Genomic DNA, 22399 nt, shown 5'->3' on the forward strand with positions numbered 1-22399 from the left:
AGTCTGTGTATCTCAGTCTGTGTATTCAGTCTGTGTCCCTCAATCTACGTGTGTCCTAATCTGTGTCTCTCAGTCTGTGTCTCTCAGTCTGTGCATCTCAGTCTGTGTCCCTCAGTCTGTGTATCTCAGTCTGTGTGTCCCAGTCTGTGTCTCTCAGTCTGTGTCTCTCAGTCTGTGTCCCTCAGTCTGTGTATCTCAGTCTGTGTATTCAGTCTGTGTCGCTCAATCTGCGTGTGTCCTAATCTGTGTCTCTCAGTCTGTGTATCTCAGTCTGTGTCCCTCAGTCTGTGTCTCTCAGTCTGTGTCTCTCAGTATGTGTCCCTCAGTCTGTGTATATCAGTCTTTGTATCTCAGTCTGCATGTGTCCCAATCTGTGTATCTCAGTCTGCGTGTTTCAGTCTGTGTATCTCAGTCTGTGTCCCTCAGTCTGTGTATCTCAGTCTGTGTATCTCAGTCTGTGTGTCCCAGTCTGTGTATCTCAGTCTGTGTCCCTCAGTCTGTGTATTTCAGTCTGTGTATCCCAGTCTGTGTCTCTCAGTCTGTGTCCCTTCGTCTGTGTATCTCAGTCTGTGTGTTTCAGTCTCTGTCCCTCAATCTGTGTGTGTCCCAGTCTGTGTATCTCAGTCTGTATATCTCAGTCTGTTCCTCAGTCTGTGTATCTCAGTCTGTGTGTTTCAGTCTGTGTCCCTCAATCTGTGTGTGTCCCAATCTGTGTATCTCCGTCTGTATATCTCAGTCTGTTCCTCAGTCTGTGTATCTCAGTCTGTGTATCTCAGTCTGTGTCCCTCAGTCTGTGTATCTCAGTCTGTGTGTTTCAGTCTGTGTCCCTCAATCTGTGTGTGTCCCAGTCTGTGTATCTCAGTCTGTATATCTCAGTCTGTTCCTCAGTCTGTGTATCTCAGTCTGTGTATCTCAGTCTGTGTCCCTCAGTCTGTGTATCTCAGTCTGTGTGTCCCAGTCTGTATATCTCAGTCTGCGTATCTCAGTCTGCGTGTCTCAGTCTGTGTCGCTCAGTCTGTGTATCTCACCTTTTGGCACTAACGTGTGGCGCTAAACACTCTAATTTCTCCCCCATTAACTTTTAAGAGAATAATTATGTGAGTTTATTTGGCTATTGGGTTTAAAGTAAGTTGGCAGATGAATTCACAATGCACATGAATGGATGATTAGGATTAAATAAAAATGATAAAGCATCAACGACTCCAATATACAGGCTGAGACAATGGTCTGAATGAAAGCAGATTAAAATTTCACTCTGTGGTAGTTGTGTTTATTTGAATAGTAACATAACCAATGCAAATATGTAGTTCTTGTATCCTGTAGGTTTTTGTGTCTCTGAAGAGGATTGCGTGTGATGCAAACCTTGTCTGTCCTGTGTGGTGCTGTGAATGTAATTCATCGTAGATAAAGGTGAATGGCTAGTTATATCACTGTTTACTCTGAACCCCTTCTTCTGCTCCCCCATCTTCACCTCCAACACCAATGCAAGGAGCCCATGATTTTCTCATCTCAACGATTGAAGCGATTCACGTGGTTGCCTCCGCCCCCTCTTATTCCCCCCACCCCTGAACTCCCATATCCTTGCATTTACCTCCACCTCCCCCCTCCCCCCCCGCAATCAGCATCTCCCTCAGGACCTCACCAGGCTGATCTATATGAACTGCATCTCCTGTGCAGTTGTTCCCCTCCGGTCCAACTTTTTAATCACACAACTACCCTTGTTTAGCTCAATGTTTGTTGACTATCAGTGGTCCCTTGCTTCAGACTGTGTCCTCCCCCACCCTTAATGATTGCCAACATTCATAAAACTCTTTAATCTGGTTTCTGAGCATGCCCCGGTTAAAGTGATGAATATCCTTTGTTACTGCAACCACACTGAAATATCCCACCTCATCTCCCTTGGCCTCGCCATAGTGTTTGATACTTTATTCTCCTCCACCTCTGGCCTTTCTCTGCAGCCCTGCCCTAGTTTGTTTTCGCTCCTACCTGTTCCAACACATATCTCGTAGTGGCTTCTCCTCCTGATCCCACACGGACACCTCAGGGGTGCCTGAGGGTTCTATCCTTGGCCCCTTCTTTTCCTCATTTACATGCTACTCCTTGGCAACATCATTCATAGGCATGGTGGCAACTTTCACATGTTGATGGTATTTGCTCTAACTCCCTATCACCAGCCTTGACTCCTTGACCACTACTGTGTTGTCTAACTGATTAACTGACACTTAGGCCTGGATCAGGAAGTAATTGCTTCAGCTTAACATCAGGAAAACTGAAGCCTTCATGTTTGGCTCCTACATCTTAGCCTCCGACTCCATCCCTCTCACTTTGGCAACTTCCTCAGTTTAAACCCAATGATGCACAGCCTCAGAGTTTTGTTTTACCCTCAGCTGTCAGATCTTAGACACCACCAATATTGTCTGTTTCTGTCTCTGCAAAATTGCCCATCTCCATGCATTTGTTACTTCAAGAGTCAATTACTACAATACGCTCTCACGAGCCTCCTGAATTCTGACCTTCACAAATTGCAACACACCCAATACCTTACCATCTGCACCTTAACCAGCACTAAATCCTCATTCTGCTTGCCTGTCATCCCTGCCCTCGCTGACATTCATTGGTTCTCTATCCCCCCAAATCCTTGTCCTCATCTGCAAGTCTTTCCATGGCCATACCTTTCAACTCACCAACCTCCTTTCGGCCTATATCCCTGAGTGCACCCTCCACTCTTCCATCTGGCCTATTTAGCATCCCGTTACCCACCACGCTTCTCCGTCACCTCCACTGCTCCACGTTTAGCCACAGATCCTTCAACCATCTTTGCCTAAAACTCTGGAATGCTTGCCACGCTACCTCCCTTCCCTCCTTTAAAAACCTCCTTGAAACATATTTCTTCAATTTTATCTTCAGAAACCAGCCCTAACCCTTGTCCAGCCAGCACTTGGTGACTGGTTTTTTCAGCTTCGTGAAGCGTTTTGGGACATTTTGGCCTAGATTTTCAGACCCAGCACATTCAGCTTTAGGTGGCGGGCTTCCAGTGGTATCCCTGCTGTTGGTTGATGACCCAACTGAGGTCATTGGAATTGGTTGTGCCACAGTGTGGTATGGCCGGCAGTGCCAGCTGAATATATATATAGTTCTCATTTATTTTATTGCACAGAACAATGTGACCCTTTATTAACTTTTAAAACGCCCCTCCCCCATTGCCTATGCAATGGAATTCCTGATACCCAGTTTTGCCAAGTGGTTAATGACAGGAAATACGTAGGATGACATTTCCATTATTAACCTATCGTTTACATACACCCATATCTGCCGACACTTGCAGCGGAGAATCACAGCTGGAGTGGAGGCTGGGGAGCTGGCAAACAGGGAAAAAAATGAGAGAACCTGGGCCATCATTACATTAAAGACACGTCAACCTTGGTTCCTCTCTTCCTCTGAATCAGAAGATCGTAGGTTGAAGTCCCACTCCAGAGATTTGAGCCCATAATCTAGGCTGGCACTCCAGTGCAGTACTGAGGGAGTGCTGCATGGTCACTGGTGCCAACTTTGAGATGTTAAATCAAAGTCCTGTCTGCCATCTCAGGTGGACGTAAAAGATCCCATGGTGCTATTTCGAAGGAGAGCAGTTCTCTCCAGTATCCTGGCCAATATTTCTGCCTCAACCCAACTCCACCAAAAAAAAGTTTATCTGGTTATTATTATCTTATTGCTGTTTATGGGAGCTTGCTGTGTGCAAATTGGCTGCTGCGTTTCCTACATAACAGTGACTACAATTCAAAGATTCTCATTGGTTGTAAAGTGCTTTGGAACATCCTGAGGTCATGAAAAGATTTTCTATTTAAGATTTTCTATATTGTTGTAATTTTCATTTCTGTTATTCTTCCCCTAAAGATCTTGGCTTGAAGGGACCAGTATGCTATGAGAGGGAGCATTGTCCAATTCCCCCAGTACTTTCTGCACCATTTGATGACTGACCAGATTTTAGCAAATGAGACAGAGCATGTCATTATTTTCCTGTCAGGAACCGCTCCACATGTTTGCCCAGCTGGCTGCCTGTTGCAGGTGGATTGATGTCATCCAACTTAAGCCTCATCTGTTTTGAAAATAGTCTCATGAACTGCTGGTCTAAGGGGCTGCCCTGGTTATTGTGTCACTTTCTACTGATGATCAGGGGAGACGAACAGAAGACGGAGAATAAAGGTACAAAAGGTAATGGAAAAGTTAACATAAGAACGTAAGAAATATGAGCAGGAGTAGGCCATTTGGCCCCTCGAGCCTGCTCCGCCATTCAATAAGATCATGGCTGATCTGATTTTGGCCTCAACTCCACTTCCATGCCCGCTCCCCATAACCCTTGACTCCTTTATCATTCAAAAATTTGTCTATCTCTGCCGTAAATACATTCAATGACCCAGCCACCACAGTTCTCTGGGATAGAGAATTCCACAGGTTCACGACCCTCCAAGAGAAGAAATTCCTCCTCATCTCCTTTTTAAATGGCCGACCCCTTATTCTGAAACTATGCCCCCTAGTTCTAGATTCCCCCACGAGGGGAAACATCCTCTCTGCATCTACCCTGTCAACCCCCCTCATACGTTTCAATAAGATCACCTCTCATTCTTCTAAACTCCAATGAGTATAGGGCCAACCTGCTCAACCTTTCTTCATACGACAGCCCCTTCATCTCAATCTTGTGAACCTTCCCTGAACTGCCTCCAATGTAAGTATATCCTTCCTTTAAGTGAAAGGACTGCCAGCAGCATGATGTTGTACCGTTCTGGGCTCCCAAAGTTCAATGGAGAGCATACCTGGAAACTGAGGAAATGCTGATCCACAGCCTCAAAAATAATTGGCAAACCCCAAAAAATCCAGCCCTCAATAAAGGGCAGTGATATGTAGTTACTTATTATAACAAGCTGCAGGGGTACACCCAATGACCTAACATTTCAGCACTTGTACAGCTGAAGGTTGCAGCAAACATTTCAGCAATTGTCCCTATTTCTTGTCTCTTATTGTGGATATCTATTTTTTTCATTCTCGGGATTGTGGGCGTCGTTGGCAAGGCTGGCATTTAACTTACCTTTTCGACGGTGGCCTCCGGTGGTCCCTTTACACCGGCGCCAGGTGTGTCCCGATTTTGAATCAGGCAATTGGCCCGCAATTTGCATATGCAAAGAGCCTAAGGACAGGTTAGAGCCTGTCATGCCTGTGTTGCTGCGAGCAATCTTGGGATTTTTCTAGTATTTAATCACATCCCACAGATTACATTTGAGGTGGTTCATCTCGGATTACGTGGAAGGAACAGGCTTTTCTGTATTTTATTTTGTTCATTTATGATCTGAGACTGCTCATTCATTAAGTACAGCCGGTTTATATAGACAGTGTATCTCAGTGAACACCCTGTACAAGAATGTAAGTACAATGCATTAGTTTACACAGCGAATGTCACTGCAAATATACGTACATCATACGCACCAATGTATGTGCAGTATATAAGTACCAGTCACCAGTACATACATACCTGTGCAAGATATAGCAATAAATATGTTTTGACTTAGGGATGACTAAATAGTAAGTCAGTCCAATTAGTGAAATATTATTCATATATTGAAATAGTTGTGGGCAATTTATATTTAAAAATTAATAGAAAAAAGTACTGAATAACAAAGATGTTGTAAAAATCCAGTAATAAACACTCCCTTTGTTTGATTTCTGTACACCTCCTAAAGGCAACATAGCAAGGCATACATCTTTCCTGTATTCCATTATGAATATTACTTGTGACTTTCACCCAAGTAAATTTGACTATTGCATGTCTAAATACAACATGAAAATTAACCCAGTGTTGCAGTTACTGCTGAACAAGTATTTCAGCAGCAAACTAAGTAAGGACACACAACAATGCTCAATAATTATTACTCATAGAACAGTCTTTAAGAATCCTTCGCATGGAAAGGCTTACAGAAATCTCCTGGAACTGGCTCAAAAAGCGTCTTAATGAGGCAGAGACTCATGAGGTCGACAAATGCGGCAGCCATTTTCACCCAAAATTCCACAATCATCAGAGATGATGCACCAATCATTCTGATTTCTTTTAAACAAGTGAGTTTAGAAGTCTTAGTGTGAACCATGTTGCCCACACTTCTCCCCCACCAAACGGGATTATGGTTACTGTGCGCGTGTGCTGGCCATTTTGTGGAGCTACATTGGCTCTCTAACAGCTGTCGATGGGAATAGTATTACAGCTCCCATTTTGGAGTCCAAAAACAGCAGATAGAAGGCTTCTTCGAGGACATTGCCACTGTTGCTGACCCAGTATATGTGCAGATCTATATGAGTATGTTACACAGGGGCTCTCTGATCAAAAGGCCTGCGGTGGGTCAGAAATTCCTGATTCTGCCACTGAATATTATTCCTATACCAGTTGATAGTTTGCTAGTGACATCCAGTAGCAATTTATCTCAACATTGGAATATGAGATTCATATAAAAGCATGTTACAAGGTGTGTATGCAGAGGCATGTTAGAAATGTGTGTTGGTATTGTATTTGGGCCTTCTAGTGAGAGGTATGTTGGTGATGGTGTGTGTACTGAGAATGTTATAATGAACATAGTTACACAGTAGCACCAAACACCTTGGGATGTTTTACTAGAAGGCCACTATATAAATGCAAGTTGTTATAGCAGCTGTAGTAATCAGTCATCTATTGAGATGGAATATCAGACAGCATTAAGTGCTCACTCAATCAATAATTGCTACTAAAGGGTGTGGTATATCATAAGGAATGCTTCACTATGGTATTCTCTTGTTAGACAACACTCTCAGTATATCATATCCTTTCTGTAACATTCAGGCATGTGGTGAATGTTATGTTGAAAGGTATATTACTGACATTATCCATGAGCAGTCTATCAACACCAACTTAAGGAGAGAGAGATAGAGAGGCAGAGAGGTTTAGGGAGGAAATTCCAGAGCTTAGGTAGTTGAAGGCACGGCTGGCACAATGGTGGAGCAAAGAAAATCGGAGCTAAACAAAAAGCCAGAATTGGAGGAATGCAAACATCTCAGAGGGTTGTACGGCTAGAGGGGCATTGCCATGGAGAGATTTGAACACAAGGAAGAGAATTTTATAATTGAGGCGTTGCCGGACCGGGAGCCAATGTATGTCAGCGAGCACAGAGGTGCTGGGTGATCGGGACTTGTTGCAAGTTAGGATACAGACAGCAAAGTTTTGGATGAGCTGAAGTTTACGGAGGGTAATAGATGGGAGGCCGGACAGGAGAACATTGGACTAGTCGAGTCTGGAGGTAACAAAGGCAAGGATGAGGGTTTCAGCAGCATATGGACTGAGGCACGGGTGGTGATGGGCGATATTACCGAGGTGGAAGTAGGCAGTCTTGGTGATGGAGAGTATGGGGTTGGAAGCTCAGTTCAGGGTCAAATAGGACATTACGTCAGATGGAATTACGCTTTCTTATTCTTATTTTCCAAGTAATATGTGGCCTCCCTATTTTTCTTACCAAAATGTAATACCTCACATTTATCTGTGAAATCAATTTGCCAATTATATGCCCATTTTGCAAGTTTATTAATGTCTTGTAATTTGTTGCAGTCCTCCTCAGTATTGACTATCTTCCCCCCACGCCCCCCCCCCCCCAATTAGGTGCCATGTGCAAATTTAGAAATTGTGTTTTTGATTCTAAAGTCTAAATCGTTAATGTAGTATATGCAAGCATTCTAATAATGACTCGACAAGGTAAGGGTATAGTACTTGAACTGTAGTGACCTTAGTCCTTTATTGCAGCTCCTAGAGTGAGGACACCAAGAGGTGAGCTCCCTTTTATACTTGGTTACCTGCAGTATACAAGTGACCCTTAGGTCTCCAGCAGCAGCACCTTCTGGTGGTACAGGTATAGTGTATGCAGGGTGAAGATACATTCAATGGTCTAGTGTTACAGCACATACATTAACATGCATACATGACAACACTCCCTCCTAAGCCTTTCCCACGTCCTTATTGCCATGACATGGGGAGGTGATCAGTAGTGGGTGGTGGAAGGTTGTGGTGAGGGTTGTGTGGGTGCCAGGTGTGATCCATGTGTTCGTGGCTGCACTCATCCATTCCCCGCGCCCTCCCCCCCCACGATACATAGACCATGTGGGTGTCACTGTTGGAGGATTCCGCAGTGGTGGAACAAGTGCTATGAGCAAGGTACATACATTGTAGAATGGGTGAATGGGTAGGTGTTGGCGTTTAGTAGTGGGCAGGGCCACAGGGTGATGTGGCCGCCTCGTCCTCCATTGGTGGTGAAAGTCTGGTCATCCCAGGTTCCGCCGGGAAAGCTGGAGGGTACTGGCTTCTTGCTCCCGGTGCTGGCCCTGGTGGCCGGGGGGTAGGGCCGATCTGCGGCAGGTTGCCAGTGGTGGCGGCTATGCTGCCCATTGACCGCTGTCCCTGCAGTGAGTATGCTCCCACTGGGTGAGTGTGAACCCTTCCTGGGGCATTATCTTGGTCCCGGAAGCGCAGGCTACATGATCAGGTAGCCCACTGGACCTGAGTGTTTCCCACGGGGGATTCCCTTTGGCATTGTCAATATACATGTAGAACCCGGTATCATTTCTCACTCTATCATTAGCATACATGATACATTGGCTCCGATTGCAACTAGCTACTTCGACATTGTTATACTTCTTTACACTTTCACGTTTGTCACTTACAAAGGTTACATTTGTCACGTTAGCATTACTGGCATCACTGTTCAACGGTGCAAACTTGTCACTTACATCATCTTTTGAAGCATTCGTTACATTTCTCCGATTAGCATTGCCGGCATCACCATTCAACAGTACATTTATATACTTGCATTCATTAATTACACTTTTATCTTTAATATCGCTGTGCCCAGAGTGGAACTGTCCCTTTAATTGTTCTGGGTTGCCGGTCTCCTTTAAGAGGGCCTTGCAATCTTTACTCCAATCCGATTCGCCGCTCGGTGACACGTGTTGCTCCTCAACACTGCCCCTCATGGTCTGGTTGCGGCCATCTTGATTCCAGTTGCTTCGCCTCATGGTGCGGGCGCCATCTTCTCTCTCTCCACGAGATAGGCTGCGATGATCCTTTTCTCCCCAGGTTCTGCCACGGTCGCCGAGAATCTACCTTCTGCATCGGACTCCTGCCACTGGAGCCCGGAAGGTAAGGTCTGGTCGTTCAAGTTGGATCATCTTGCCGTTGAGTTGTGCAGTCTGTGTCGTTGCCACACAGTCGGTAGGATTTTCAGGTGCTGCGATGGATCCAAGTTTGGAGCCTCGTAGGCTGTCAATCACCGGGGCCCGGAGGCCTTCGTTGCTCCAACAAATTTGGACTTGCTTCATCCAACTTCTTCCCAGCAGCGTTGGACCATCACCGGCAACGATCCACAGGGGAAGCTTGTGCGTCGTGCCACCATGGGATACCTGGACATCCACATTGCCAACGACTGGGATGGTGCCTTTTGTGTAGGTGAGCAGCTTTGCCTGAATTGGGGACATTTTGGGTCGTTTGGCGGGATTGTCTCTTAAGAGTTTCTCAAAGGCCATCTGATTCATCAACGACTGGCTCGCCCCATGTCGATCTCCATCAAGACTGGAACCCCATGGATTTCCACTTCCATTATCCACGGCGAACTCTCGGTGGAGCAGGTATACACTCCGTACTCCTCTTCCAGGGGCTGAGCAGCTTCGTCTTAATCAGCACTGGAGCCCAGGTGATCGGCCAACTCTTCAGCGACTCGGTGAGTAAAACTTTTCCTACACATTCGCTGAAGGTGACCTTTAGTGTTGCAGCCTTTGCAGGTATAGTCTTTGTATTGGCACTGGTGGGCCCTGTGGTTTCCTCCACAGCGCCAGCACGGGGCTAGCCGGTTGGCCCCATGTGGCGGACTCAGGGTTGCGGGACTCGGGGCAGCAGTCTTGCCTCTGAAAGTCGTCATTCGGTTCACTGTACTCGTCGGGTTAGAGTCCTGGGTGTGAGTCATCATCCATTTGGAGTCACAGACCAAAATCATGAATGCCTGGCTCACTTTGATAGCCTTCTGCAGGGTGACCGTAGTGTCCGCAGAGAGCAGTTTGTGGAGGCGGCCCTCGTGGCCGATTCCAAAAATGAAGATGTCCCTTAGTGCATCGGTGAGGTGGTCGCCAAAATCACACGGTGCAGCCAATCTTCTCAGATCTGCAGCATATTTTACAATTTCTTGGCCTTCGGGCCGCCGGTGGGTGTAGAACCGGTGCCTGGCTGTGAGGATGCTCTCTTTAGGTTTGAGTTGTTCTTGTATTAAAGTTACGAGCTCTGCATAGATCTTGGTTGTCGTCTTCGCTGGGGCTAGCAGGTCCCTGACGAGGCCGTGGACATTGGGCCCACAACTGCTGAGTAGGATGGCTCTGCGCTTGTTCGCCAGCGAGATCGGTGAGTCCCCAGCAAGGTCGTTCGCGATGAAAAAGTGTTCTAGCCTTTCCACAAAGGCATCCCAATCTTCCCCATCAGCGAATTGTTGGAAGTTGCTTAGCTTAGACATATTGTGCGTGGAAATTCGCAATCTTGTCACCAGTTGTTGTATATGCAAACACTCTAATAATGACTCCATGGGGTAAGGGTATAATACTTGAACTGTAGTGACCTTAGTCCTTTATTGCAGCTCCTAGAGTGAGGACACCAAGAGGTGAGCATCTTTTTATACTTGATTACCTACAGTGTACAAGTGACCCTTAGGTATCCAGCAGCAGCACCCTCTGGTGGTACAGGTATAGTGTATGCATGGTGAAGGTACATTCAGTGGTCCAGTGTTACAGTACATACATTAACATGCATACATGACAGTTAATATAAATTGTAAACAGTGGTCCCAGCACTGATCCTTGTGGAACATCACTTCCCACCTTCTGCCACTCTGAACAGCTGCCCTTTACCCCTACTCTCTGCTTATGTCTTGAAGCCAGCTAGCTATCAAGCCTGGAGCTGTGCTCAAAGGGAACGTAGGTGGGAAAATCAACACTAAAATGTTATAGTCCTACCTCCAACCCATGCTCCCATTCAGCATGGCTCCAACTCAAAACACAGGAGCACTGAATTCAGCATGAGGGTGTTGCAAGAGAGGAGTAGTAAACAAGAGGCCGTGGTATAGCAGTGAGGATTATAGTGATGATGTCTCCAAGATTAGTCTAACTAGGATGGGGTATATCATTGTAATAAAGTGAGAGATATGTAGGTGATATACTGCTCCAATGAAATTATAATATATCACACTGCACAAACCCCTCCCTGGAACACTCCCATACACTTTATAACTCGCCTCAGTTATACTGAAGAGTGGTGTGGTATATCAGTTAGACACAGCAGTAAAAATTACTCTAACTCTCACTAGAATTCTGTGATAAACCACACTCATCCTCAGCTTTCCTCAATAGGTATGAGGTATGTTAATATGTGGGAAGCATATTAGAAACACATGTGTGAGAGGCATGTCTGGGAGTATTCTTGTGAGGAATGTGGTAAATGTGAGGGTGTGATGTTGGAGTTTTACTGAGGGGTATGGGGGATTACACCATACCCCTCAGTGCAATACTGTACCACGCCATACTTTTTACTGTAGCATTCTCAGATGTATACACCCCTCATTAGAACACTCAGACACACACCTTTATATTATGGCTTCCAGACACATTTATTATACCTTAGTTATATTGAGCAATGTATATCAGTATTTAACTGAGCATGAGCGATATCAGAGAGTGTACTCTATCAGTGAGTTATGCGAAGCGAGGTGAGGTATCAGAATTATAGAGAGGAGTGTGATCCATCATATTGAGGGCTGTTGTACATTAGAAAAATACTTTAAGGCGTGTTGTTTATCAGAGTTATTTTGCTATTAGAGTGAAAGAAAGGCATTTATATAGCACCTTATTGTTAAAACAGTTAAAAGTGTTTCGCACTATGTATATAGAAGAGTTATATTGATAGATAAATCAGAATATTAAAGGGCTTAGTTATATGAGAGTATTCCATTGAGGAGTGTAGTATAACAGAGTGCCATTGGGAGATTGACCAGTTAACTCATAGGGTTAAAGAGGCTGCTGCACTTTAAGCAGGAGCTTCCATCGCCGGTAGTCACACTTTCAAGTAGCCCAGATACTGAAGAAGTGATTGCAGAATGGTTGAACCACATCATAGAAAAACAAAAAGATAATGGAAAGACATCACAACTTGGGTTCAGTTCTTCCATTATATGTTATAGAAGCCGGAGCAATGAAGAGCTGAACAGATGGTAGAATCCAAGGGTAGCGTATCAAGCTCCATTTTCCCAATATATTGGCTCCAATGGGTCTACGATACAAACAAGGTGGTTTTATAGGCTGCCATTTGATGTTAGATTGTTCACAAGACTGTACTGAACTCCCCTTTAATACACAAATATTTATTATTTGAATATTAAAATTATTTTTTAAATCATAGCACATGGAAAACTTAAGTTAGGTATTTCCTTCCATCCCAGTCTTGTTAATAATAAACTAATTTATTATAGTGATTCTAATGGATCTCAATGTGCTCAAAGCTGAGGAGTTAATCTCTTCAAGCAGCTGCTCTCAGTTTGGTCCAGTACAGAATGATGAGGCTGCAATTCATGTGTAAGAGATACTGGGATTCTGAAAATATCACAACACGATCACGTCCATGCCTCCACCCCACCCCCACCACCCCCATCACTCTGCCACCTGCTAAACTCCTTCACCCAGCTTGTCGTCATGTCAAACCGCACACTGAATATACAACCCATAAGTAACACACCTCGTTTATATGAGGACAAAAAGCTGTGCATGCAATGAGGCAGAGTTTGTAATGTATATCCAAAATATATCCAATTAGTAGACTCAACAATGGAACAAAGTAAATATATATGGATATAGTTTTTAAAAGATCTGATGGTTTGAAATAATGGGGGTAATTTTAATCTAAGTCAGCAGGCAGGAAACCCATGCCCATTGACTTCGATGGAGAATAAAGTCGGGCTGGGTGTAAAACCAGAGTCAAAACCCAATCCCGTTAGTTTCCCAGCAGGTGGATTAGATTAAATTTAGCCCATGTCAAAATACAATGACAGTTCAAAGACTCTAAGGTGGAGAAATTCAGTCGCGCCTCATTTGAGGTGGTAATCGAGGTGGAGCGGTAATTTTAGCGCCTTGAAAAATTTTCACCCTCGCCCCATAAATTCATCAGAATCAGTCGAAGAGCTGACAGGGGCACTAAATGAGCAGTTGCACACTACAGCTGGGGGGGCGATAACGAAAGTTTGGTCAGTAAATTTGGCGGACCCACTGCGCATGAGCAGAACTCCGAGTCAGACCCTGGGAACAGCAGAGTCTTAAAGGCGCGGCAACTCAAGTTTGCGCATGCACAGTTCCAGCTGCGCAGGGTTTGTAGAGCGCGAAAATGGAGGAGCAAGGAGGACGCCAGCTATCTACCTGCTTCTCACCCACCTCCCTTGATGCCTTGCTGGAGGCAGTGGAGAGTTGCTGGAGTGCCCTTCAGCCTGCAGGAGGACGAATGCCAGCGCCTCGGGATTTGAGAAGGCCGAGCAAGTTACAGCCTGGAACACAGTGCTCACAACAGCGACCCAATGTCGCAATACATTTAATGGCCTTACTACAGTCGTCAGGGTGAGTACCCTTTCCATTCACCTTCTAATGCCTTCATGTGAATCTCACTCTCTCACACAACGTAAAGACTTGGCACTGCCTACCCCTTCTCTATGTCTACCAGGCCATGCTCCTCATTGTTGAAGCTAGCCTGAGACCTCTCCATCACCTCACCAGACATGTCATGCCCATCCGAATGCCTCTCACCTTCTAGCTCCTTACTCAGCCTAAGTCCACCTGCCAGCACTTTTCAACTCTTCATATGTGATCCCAGTCCTGAGCCTCATACATACTGGTAGTTGCTTGTGCCCCGTATCCACCATTCACACATCCACTGTGCGGCTTGAAATGCCGATATGCACACTTCGCCATATTACTCGGGAGTACCCTACTGCAGACACATGTGGCACACCAGCCACCTACACAGCCACTAACAACTTTTTGCTTTTGTCATTGCAGGACAAACTCGCACACAATCTGCATGAGTTGGATTGTCGGGGAGAGGGCCAGCCCTACCTCCAGGACCTGACCAACAAGGAGGAGCGAGTGTGCGGCCTCATAGGTGCTGCAGTCGTGGCGATGCAAGGTGGGGAGGCGTTCGACAGTGACGGTATATGAATGAGATGGCCCTAACCCTAACCCTTAGCCTTGAGGCCACATGGCTTGCAAGATGTTGCAACCAAAATAACGATGCCTCCCTCCTTTTTGCCTTCCTGCCCCCTCTCCAGCTGATAACCGCACTTCTGTTGCTTTGTGCTTATAGATGATGAGCCAGAAGAGTGCCAGCTTGCCCGTCAGCCTATGTCTTCAGACGACGGGGAAGATGAGGAGGAGGAGGTGGAGAGCAATGTGCTGGGACAGGGTGAGACGTCCTTTTTGGGAGCGAGTAGCGAGATCACCTCGGTCGAAGTGGCCGTCTTCCAGGGGTTGGCTGAATCTGAGGCACCTGGACCCAGTGGCCTGCAGCAACGCCCAGCACGAGGGGAAGCTCGAGGGCCAGCTCTCCGGAGGTAAGTCAGCCCATGAGTCCTGCTCACAGACGATGAGCACCTGGACTTGGAGGCTATGCCCAGGGAGTCAATGCAGATGCACTGCGAGCTCATGGGTGTGGGCCATGGCTGACGTGGCAGTAACCCTTGAGCGGCAGGCCGAGACCATGCAACACCTGCATTCTGCCATGTCGTCGGTGCGTGCCAGCATCAATGCGCTGTCTGCTCTGATACAGAGTCAAATTAATGCCATGCAAGCACTGACTGCTGCCATCGTATCTGGGGCCCCATCAGTCCAACGGGGTGGTAACGGTGCCGAAGTAGGCCAGCAATCTGAACTCCAGCAGATTGCTCCGGATGCTGAGGCTCTGCCCCGAGGGAGTGGCAGGCAGTCGGTCGAGATGGAATGTGATATCCTCCCGACACTGCCTTCACCCTTTGGGATATGACTGTTGACTTGTAACGGAGAGGTGGCATTATCGTGCCACAATACATTATTAGCTGCATCCCTCGGCACACTCCATTTAAGCGAAGCGTTCCCTTATGAGCCGCCACCAAATAGCCCTGCCGCCTCGAACATTGGCACACTGCCTCCTCCATGGATGCTACTGGTCCCCGTCATGTTGTTGTTCATTTGGGGCATTGGCATGCTCCTGGTCCTCCTCCTCCTTCTCCTCCCCCTCCCTCCTCCTCGTCCTTCTGAGGTGTCACTGCGATCTGCACTGGCAACACCAGGGCCCTCATGATGACCAAGTTGTGCAGCATGCAGCACACCACAATGAATAGTGAGACCTGTTGAGGTGAGTATCGAAGGCTGCCTCCAGAGCAGTCCAGGCATCGGAATCATTGCTTCAGCAGCCCTGTTGTCTGCTCTATGATGTTGCGGGTAGCGGCATGGTTCTCATTGTAGCGTTCCTCCGGCTCTGTGGTGGGGTTGCGAAGGGGGTCATTAGCCAGGTAGCCAGACCATATCCCTTGTCTCCGAGCAAATAGCCTTGGTCTTACCGTGGTGGTTGAAACTGTCGAGGCACAGTACTCTCCCACAGGATAAAGGCATCATGTGCGTTTCCAGGATAGCGAGCATTGACTACGAAGATGCGCTGCATGTGGTCATACACCAGCTGCACATTTAGGGAGTGGTATCCCTTTCTGTTTCTGAATACCTCTGCATTCTAGAATAATGCTCGCAAGGCCATGGCGTGCAGTCAATTGCTCGTTGGATCCTCAGGAAGCTCACTATCCTGGCATACCCAATTGCGCACTCATCCTGATTCTCCCTGGTCATCGGGAAGGTAATGAAGTCCATTCGATGGGTATAGAGCACCTGTGTTTCATCGTGGATGCAGCAATGTACTGCGAATTGTGAGACGCTGTATATGTACCCTGATGCAGCCTAGAAGGAGCCGGAGGCATAGAAGGTGAGTGCCACCATGACCTTCACTGCGATGGGCAGCACAGTCCTGGTGCCGATGTGAGTCGGCAGGTCTGCCTGCAGAAGATGGCATATATCTGTAACGACCTCTTTTCGAAAGCACAGCCTTCTGACACACTGCTCCTCAGACAGGTCCAAGTATGAGCGTTGTCACCAGTAAGCCATGGGGAGTAAGGCCTTCTGCCCCGACGTCTCGGGGCTCTCCTCCTTCAGCCACCAACATGGCTAACAGCCCTTTTCTCTTCACGATGACACCTTGCTAGAGAAGTAGTACTCGGTAAAATAATGGGACTAAAGGTGGACAAGCCCCCTGGACCTGATGGCTTGCATCCTAGAGTCTTAAAAGAAGTGGCTGCAGAGATAGTGGATGCATTGGTTGTAATCTACCAAAATTCCCTGGATTCTGGGGCTGTCCCAGCGGATTGGGAAACTGCAAATGTAATGCCCCTATTTAAAAAAGGAGGCAGATAGAAAGCAGGAAAATACAGACCAGTTAGCTTCCAATTATTAAGGAAGCAGTAGCAGAACATTTGGAAAAGCATGATTCATCATGGTTTTATGAAAGGGAAATCATGTTTGACAAATTTGCTGGAGTTCTTTGAGGCTGTAATGAGCAGGGTGGATAAGGGGGAAGGCATTCGATAAGGTGCCACATAAAAGGTTACTGCACAAAATAAAAGTTCACAGGGGTAATATATTAGCATAGATAGAGGATTGGCTAACTAACAGAATACAGAGAATTGGGATAAATAGGTCATTTTCCAGTTGGCAAACAGTGACTAGTGGGGTGCTGCAGGGATCGGTGCTGGGGCTTCAACTATTAACAATCTATATTAATGACTTGGATGAAGGGACTGAGTGTAATGTAGCCAAGTTTGCTGATGATACAAAGATGGGTGGAAGAACAAATTATGAGGAGGACACAAAAGATATAGACAGGCTAAGTGAGTGAGCAAAGATTTGGCAGCTGGAGTATAACGTGGGAAAATGTAAGGTTATCTTTGGTACTTTGGCAAAAAAAATAGAAAAGCAAATTATAATTTAAATAGAGAAAAATTGCAAAGTGCTGCGGTGCAGAGGGACCTGGGGATCCTTTTGCATGAAACACAAAAAGCTAGTATGCAGCTACAGCAAGTAATCAGGAAGGAAAATGGAATGTTGGCTTTTATTGCAAGGGGGATATAGTATAAAAGCAGAGAAGTCCTGCTACAACTGTACAGGGTATTAGTGAGGCCACACCTGGCGTACTACCTACAGTTTTGGTCTCCGTATTTAAGGCAGGATATACTTGCATTGTAGGCTGTACAGAGAAGGTTTACTAGGTTGATTCCGGAGATGAGTGGGTTGACTTATGAAGGTAGATTGAATAGATTGTGCCTATACTCATTGAAGTTCAGAAGAATGAGAAGTGATCTTATCGAAACATACAAGATAATGAGAATGCTCGACAAGGTGGATGCAGAGAGGATATTTCCACTCATAGGGGAAACTAAAACTAGGGGGCATAGTTTCAGAATAAGGGGACACCCATTTAAAACTGAGATGAGGAGGAATTTCTTCTCTCAAAAGGTTGTAAATCTGTGGAATTCTCTGCCTCAGAGAGTTGTGGAGGCTGGGTCATTGAATATATTTAAGGCGGAGAGAGACAGATTTTTGAACGATAAGGGAATAAAGGGGTATGGGGAGTGGGCAGGGAAATGGAGCTGAGTCCATGATCAGATCAGCCATGATCTTATTAAATGACAGAGCAGGCTTGAGGGGCCAAATGGCTTACTCCTGCTCCTATTTCTTATGTTTGCTAGAGCATGTAGAATGCGACACTGGCAAACTAGTAATGCCCCCATTAAAGTTTTACAAATAAGTTTCTCCCAAACTCAACTGGTATGTCTGTCTGCCGCTGCAAACGCGAAGGCTCGCCACCGTGCCGTGTGTAAACGTTGCAATGACTGTGACCTCTGACTGAAGCGCTTCCTCATCTCTTTAAATAGCCACTAGTTAACCTGCAGGCCTGTACCCACTGTTTTTCCAGAAGTTGTTCTTGGCGGCCGCTAAATGAGACAGCCTCACCTAATTTACCGACCGGGGAGCAAGTATGAGCATTGCACCAGGACTGACATCAGGATCGCATTGATCATTAGCAGCCAGGCACTAATGAATTTTCAGATGGGGTGCTAAAAGCTGCACTCCCGGTCGGAAACCTCTTGTGCTTCCTCTGACCACTAACTGAGGCATTATGACAACTGAAAATCCAGCCCTAACTGTTCAGCACTTCTAGTGGGCTTGTTCTGTAACTTTTGGGTAAATCCAGTCAAGATGCAAGAAGGCAGCTCAGTATGTTGCATTTAGTTTAAAATGTTTTATTTTTACTGCATTTATAAATTTGATAAAATTTATCCAACAGAGAAAATGTTTGCCTTGTTTTGTTTTCATTAAAGATCATAAAGTAGAGAATGAAAAAGGACTGGAAGCCCATTTAGCTCGTTCCTGCCACAGATCATGCACAATGATCCCTATCATGGGCTTAATTAATCCTGTGATGGAGGCTAAATAATATCGAGTACACTTCCAAGAAAGCAAAACTGAATTTTCTCCATGACCTCTTTAAAAAAAAAGCAGGAACTTCAAAATATAATACTTATTCAGACCTAATCGATGGCTATTCACAGTTGACATACTCATGGCCCCAAAGGGACGAGAATCCTGAGTATTCCGGAGATGATACTTGAACATCTAAGTCAATCTTCAGTTCTATTCTTAACCAGGTATTCATCCAGATCTTATTGAATCAAGGAATGGTTACAGCACAGAAGAAGGCCATTCGGCCCGTCGGGCCCGTGCCGGCTCTCTGCAAGAGCACCTCAGCTTGTCCGACTTACCCGCCCTTTCCCTGTAGCCCTGCATTTTTTTTCTTTCAAGTACTTATCCAACTCCCTTGTGAAAGTGCTGATGGAAAGGGTGTCAAGCAGTACATTCCAGATCATAACCACTCGCTGTGTAAAAAGGTTTTTTCTTATGTCGCCTTTGGTTCTTTTGCCAATCATCATAAATCTGTGTTCTCTGGTTCTTGGCCCTTCTGCCAATGGGAACAGTTTCTCTCTATCTACTTTGTCCAGATCCTCATGATTTTGAACACCTCTATCAAATCTCCTCTCAATATTCACTACTCTAAGAACAACCCCATCTTCTCTATCCATGTAACTGAAGTCCCTCAACCCTGGAATCATTCTCGTAAATCTTTTCTGCACCCTCTCTCAGGCCTTCACATGCTTCCTAAAGTGCGGTGCCCAGAATTGGACACAATACTCCAGTTGAGGCCGAACCAGTGTTTTATACAGATTCATCATAATTTCCACGCTTTTCTACTCTATTCCTGTATTCATGAAGCCAGTAAGATTATTTAATTGCTTTCTCAACCTGTCCTGCCACCTTCAATGATTTGTGCACACATACCCCTAGGTCTTTCTGTTTATGCACTCCCTTTAGGATTGTACCCTTTAGTTTAGAATTTCCTCTCATTCTTTCTACCAAAATGTATCACTTCACACTTTTCTGTGTTAAATTTCATCTGCCACATGTCCACCCATTCCACCAGCCTGTCTTGTCCTCTTGAAGTCTATCACTATCCTCTTCACTGTTCACTGTACTTTCAAGTTTTGTGGTCCCAGTACCGACCCCTGGGGAACACCACTGTATTCCTTCTTCCAGTCCGAAAAACAACCGTTCACCACTATGCACTGTTTCCTGTCACTTAGCCAATTTCATATCCATGCTGCCACTGTCCCTTTTATTCCATGGGCTTCAATTTTGCTGGCAAGCCTATTATGTGGCACTTTGTCGAACGTCTTCTGGAAATCCATGTACACCACGTCAACCACATTACCCTCATCAACCCTTTCTATTACCTCATCAAAAAATTCGATCAAGTTGGTTAAACATGATTTGCCTTTAACAAATCCGTGCTGGCTTTCCTTAATTAATCCACACTTATCCAAGTGACTGTTAATTTATCCCTGACTATTGTTTCGAAAAGCTTCCCTACTACCGAGGTTAAACTGACCGGCCTGTAGTTGCTGGGTTTATCTTTACATCCTTTTTTGAACAAGAGTGTAACATTTGCAATTCTCCAGTCCTCTAAGGATTGGAAGATTATGGCGAGTACCTCCGCGATTTCTTCCTTCACTTCTCTCAGCATCCTAGGATGCATCCCATCCGGTCCTGGAGACTTATCTACTTTAAGTACAGCCAGCCTTTCTAGTACCTCGTCTTTATCCTGGTTATAAAGAGTTAACATAAATGTAACCACAAGGGTCTATTACCTAAGTAAAGGAAAAATAAATTTGGTTTCATTATTAGACCAAATATTTAGTATTACCAGCCTGGAGCCACTGGAATTATGGATAGGAGCTCCACAATGAGCAATTACTTGCCATATTGTAGCTTGTAGATTATTTTCACATCCCAGCATTCTCCATCACTTGTCTTTAATTGTCTACACTACCCTGTATAGTTTACTTACCACAACACCTAAACTGTCAAAGTTGCCAGCAGGCAAAGAGAGGCACATCTCTTTTAACCCAGCCCAGCCGGTTGCTGAACCATTCACGGCGCACGCCATTTTGACTGTCGATTCTTTTACTTCAGGACAGCTGCCTGCTCCAGACAAATGGGAGCTTGCTTACAAAGGCAAAGTTGCGGTCCGATGTCATCATTCCAATGCACACGATTTTAGTTGCAGGTTGACTCAGGCCGCACAATCCCGGAGCCAGCGGTAAGCAGGATTGGAGCAGGGGAGGGCAAGGTAACACTTCATTTTTTGTGAGGAGCGCACCTCTTGGCCCAACAAATAAATATTGGGCCTTCTTTATCCCTGGCTTTCCCGCCACCCCAGCTCACAATTGTCCCAGACCCCCCCATTTCACTTACCTCGCCAGGGCCCATTTCCTTGGATCCCTGGTAATGGCTTGCTGCGCGGCTTCCCACTCCCGCCTGCCGGCCTCCACGTCATCTCTGCCAGCTTTGGTCAGGAGTCAGTGAGGGGACATTGAACTGAGGCCCTGACAATAAAATCCCCTAGGCCTTGCGCTCCAGGCAGACTGGACAGATCATCGCCCACTTCAGCGCCCCCCCCCCCCCCCCCCCACCCCCAGCGATTCCTGCTCCAGGTTAAAATCAAAGCTATAGTGTGCTGTTTGGAATTCTGTATTCTCAGTACTTCCATTAGGACAGCAACATTACCAATGAGTGAAAAGATGGTAATATGCACACTGCAATGCTTAGGACACTCCAGCCTAATGTTGTCACAGCTGCATTAAGTGCTGTTGCTGGGACTTGTTTCCTCATAACCACAAATCTGCAGGAAAAATATTTCTTCTAATCTCTAGCTTGCTGGCGATGTTAATTTTAAACCTGTACTCTCTGGTTCATTGCTCACAGTCCAAGCTAAAGAGCCTGCTTACGTCTGCACCATCTGTGCCTCTCAACACTTCAAATACCTGAATTATCACTCCCAATCCCCACAGAAACTTAATTCCTCCAATAATAGTTCTCTAGTTCCATTCTGGATATCTCCCCTTGTAACTTAGAACCCAAAGTCCTAGGATCACCACTGCTGCTATTTCCTGAACCCACTCCAAATACAAAATTGCACACAATCCAAATTCATTTTCAACATTAAACTGTGATTGACAGTAAAACTCCCCGATCAGCAAACAAGGAAGACAAGAGACTGATACTCAATCAAACAAATCACTTCACAACTTGATCTGACTTAGAACATTCAGGGTGAAATTTGATACCGGGGCGGTAACAGCCGCGAGCCGGGAGCTCCTGCGACAGGCGGGGAAGTCCCGCCCCGCGAGCTATATTGGGCTTACCGCCCCCGACTGGAAGTAGAGCGCAAAATATCGCCTGTCGAGAGCGGGGCGCAAAGGCACGCGAAGTTTCCAGCGCTACACGGTGGGATGTGGTAGACAGGGCCCTCCCCTTCCATTAAAGGGGAGGGCCAAGCTGCCAACTCTGCGAGCGGGAAACAGGGCCATCGCTGGACCAACAGGGAGCAGGGTGCCGTGGTACCAGCGCGGCACACAAGCAGAGTGCCAGACTGCAAGATCATGGCATGGACCCCGTGATCTACAAACAAGAAGGCTGCGACTGGTAAGTCGGACATTTTTTTCTTACTGTCACCCCTCCCCTTTAATTTTTGCCCTATGGGCAGACTACAGCCTGGCATTGCCCACGACAGCTGCACGGGGCGCTACCAAATTTTTGCTCCGGGGTGAAAATGGGTCGCTGGGCACGGTGATGATGTTGT

The 22399-nt window shown here is 46.1% G+C and overlaps 1 protein-coding gene and 1 long non-coding RNA gene across 3 annotated transcripts in view; one reads left to right on the forward strand and one right to left on the reverse strand.

Moving 5' to 3' along the window:
• The window catches only part of LOC139228744 (uncharacterized), a 64244-nt gene extending 58492 nt beyond the window's left edge, over positions 1-5752 (forward strand). For both annotated transcript variants that reach the window (XR_011587609.1, XR_011587608.1), the window contains exons 4-5: positions 1324-1410; positions 3895-5752. This is a non-coding gene — a long non-coding RNA (uncharacterized lncRNA). The remainder of the gene's footprint in view (positions 1-1323; positions 1411-3894) is intronic.
• The window catches only part of LOC139228742 (trimeric intracellular cation channel type A-like), a 64830-nt gene that overhangs the window by 35570 nt on the left and 6861 nt on the right, over positions 1-22399 (reverse strand). The gene's annotated exons all lie outside the window — the stretch shown is intronic.

This window comes from Pristiophorus japonicus, chromosome 18 (assembly GCF_044704955.1).
Source record: "Pristiophorus japonicus isolate sPriJap1 chromosome 18, sPriJap1.hap1, whole genome shotgun sequence".
NCBI lineage: Eukaryota > Metazoa > Chordata > Chondrichthyes > Pristiophoridae > Pristiophorus > Pristiophorus japonicus.